The sequence below is a fragment of the Budorcas taxicolor genome, chromosome 2 (assembly GCF_023091745.1).
Source record: "Budorcas taxicolor isolate Tak-1 chromosome 2, Takin1.1, whole genome shotgun sequence".
Classification (NCBI taxonomy): domain Eukaryota; kingdom Metazoa; phylum Chordata; class Mammalia; order Artiodactyla; family Bovidae; genus Budorcas; species Budorcas taxicolor.
Window position 1 is genome coordinate 21,904,781 of NC_068911.1, and position 2,883 is coordinate 21,907,663.

The 2,883-nt window shown below is 43.4% G+C and overlaps 1 non-coding gene across 1 annotated transcript; it reads right to left on the reverse strand.

Moving 5' to 3' along the window:
• Nucleotides 1-479: 479 nt before the first annotated feature.
• On the reverse strand, nucleotides 480-552 carry TRNAV-CAC (transfer RNA valine (anticodon CAC)). The gene has a single exon. It is a non-coding gene; the product is annotated as a tRNA-Val (tRNA).
• Between the last annotated feature and the right edge of the window lie 2,331 nt (nucleotides 553-2,883).

Consider the following 2,883-nt stretch of genomic DNA (forward strand, 5'->3'; position numbering starts at 1 on the left):
TAGTGAATAGTGTTCACCTTTTAAAAAGACTAGAAGGGGCTTGGTTTAATTTAGGACCAAGTTCTCCCAGCCAACTGGGTATTTAATGAGTCAGATTCACTTCTGAAGCTATTTAATTGCTACTGAAGTGGCTTGAATCACTCATTCATGCTGGGAAGAAAAATAGGAGACTTTCATTTGGCTCTGTCTACTGAAAGCAAAAGCCTTTCCAGCTAGCATGGGCACATAGCCCAGGACCAACCAGGCAGCCTTAGAGAAGTCAGCAAATATTAACGTGTAATCACATAAGTGACAATAATCATTTCAACAACGATAAAATAGCAGCAGCAACCACTTACACCTAGGTGGCACTTGCAGTGCCAGCTCTATTTTTAAAAATTTATTTACTTATTTATTTGGCTGGGTCTTACTTGCTGCACATGGGATCTTTGATCTTCACTGTGCATGTGGAACCTTGAGTTACAGCATGTGGGAAATAATTCCCTGACCAGGGATTGAACCTGGGCCCCTTGCATTGTGAGTGCAGAGTCTTAGCCACTGGACCACCAGAGAACTCCTCTGCCAACCAATGCTCTAAACATTTCACATGTACTAACTAACAATAGCCCAGGGAGGTAGAGACTATTAGCCTAAATGTACAGGAAGGAAATAGAGGCACACAGATTTCCACTCATTGCACATTCTGGGGATAAATTCCATCTCCTATTGTTTCCTCCTTGCCTGTTTCTTGTCTTTTTACTTCACTTATGAGGTTTGGATCATGTTGCAAGGCTTAATGGTGACGCGGCAAACAATGAGGCTATGGGGATGTTGACAGCAGGTGTTTCATTCTCGCTCCCCTGGCATACTGGCACATAGTCTCCACGCAGCTGACAGGATAATCCTTTTATCTGTTAATAATCCAGGTCATACTAAACAAACAAAAGATGAAACTTAGTAGTCACCTTGGAACATAGTGGTTGTGGCAGTGTTATCCTGAGGTGGCCCTTGAGGTTCCCTCCTAGCGTTGACGCCCTGTGTAGTCCCCTCCCCCACCACGTAAGTGAGGTCAGAGTCAAATCCCTCCCCAGCTGAGCCTTCCAGTGAGACCACCGCCCCAGCCAGTACCTCCACGGTAGCTTCATGAGTGACCCTGCAGCAGAGGACCCAGCTAAGCCATGCTGGGACCCCTGACCCACAGGAACTGAAAGAGAAGAAATGTGTGCTGTTTTAAGCCACTAAATGTGGTGATTTGTTTTGTGGTATTAGCGAACAGACAGCCAATTAGATCAGACAGCCAGTTCATTGTTTTGACCTGGGTTTGATCCCTGGGTTGGGGAGATGCCCTGGAGAAGGGAAAGGCTACCCACTCCAGAATTCTGGCCTGGAGAATTCCCCAGGGACTGTATAGTCCATGGGGTCACAAAGAGTTGGACACGACTGAGCGACTTTCACTTTCACTTTCGAATAAAGGAAAAGAGTCAAGCGTGTATTCTGCCTGTGCTATGCAGGGTAACCAGACGGTTGCTGTGAGGAAATGTTCTGTATGTATATATACCATCTAACTAAAGAAAGAAAAAATAAAATGTCAGCACTTTGAAACTTCTAATGAATTATTGAACCTGGGCAAAGGTCATTCGTGGCTGCTTATATCATGATGTGAGCGGCAATCACACAGGATACATCCCTTGATGAAAGTCCCTAACTTCATTTATGAAGTATTCTTGCCAAAAAACAAACACAAAACCCCCCTTGATTCTGATTAGGTCTGTCTGAACAAGAACTAAAGAGACTCTTGATGAGGGTGAAAGGGGAGAGTGAAAGAGCCGGCTTAAGACTAAACATTAAAAAAACTAACATCATGGCATCCAACCCCATTACTACACGGCAAATAGAAGGGGAAAAGGTGGAAGTAGTGACAGATGTCCTCTCTTGGGCTCCAAAATCATTGTGGATGGTGACTGCAGCCATGAATTCAGAAGACAATTTCTTTTTGGAAGGAAAGCAATGACAAAGCTAGACAGTGTACTGAAAAGCAGAGACATTACTGACAAAGGTCTGCATAGCCAAGGCTATGGTCTTCCCAGTGGTCATGCATGGTTGTGAGAGCTGGACAATATAGAAGGCAGAACGCCAAAGAATTGATGCCTTCAAACTGTGGTGCTGGGGAAGACTCCTGAAAGTCGCTTGGACAGCAAGGAGATCAAACCAGTCAATCTTAAGGGAGATCAACCCTGAATATTCACTGGAAGGACTGATGCTGAAGCTGAAGCTTCAGTATTTTGGTCATCTGATGCAAATAGATGGTTCAATGGAAAAGTCTCTGATGCTGGGAAAGATTGAGGGCAGAAGAAGCGGGCATCAGAGGAAGAGATGGCTGGAAGGTACCACAGATGCAATGAACATGAACTTGGGCAAAGTCCAGGAGATGATGAGGGACAGAGAGGCGTGGCGTGCTGCAGTCCATGGGGTCGCAAAGAATTGGACACGACGGGGCAACTGAATAACAACAACAACACGTAACTACAATTTTATGAGAAATCCAGGGAACAGAGGAACTTGTTAAATAACACCATGGGGATATACCCAGTGAAATTCAGATGGTGGAAAACTATAAGACAAAGGACCAGTTTCAACAGATTGAAAGAAACTGATAGAGATTGAGGAGAATCCTAGAGATTAAAAGAGGTTTAAGAGCTATTTCAACAATTGCAATTCATGACTTACTTGGATGCTGATTCATACAAACTCTGTGAAAATTATCAATAAAATGGCACATTTGAACACGTTTGTGGTATATAGAACTTATTCTTACATTTTTAAGTATAGCAATGGTTTTTTGTGAGTTTTCTAAAAGAGACCTTATATTTTAAAGATATAAAGGCAGACTTCACTTTATGGTGC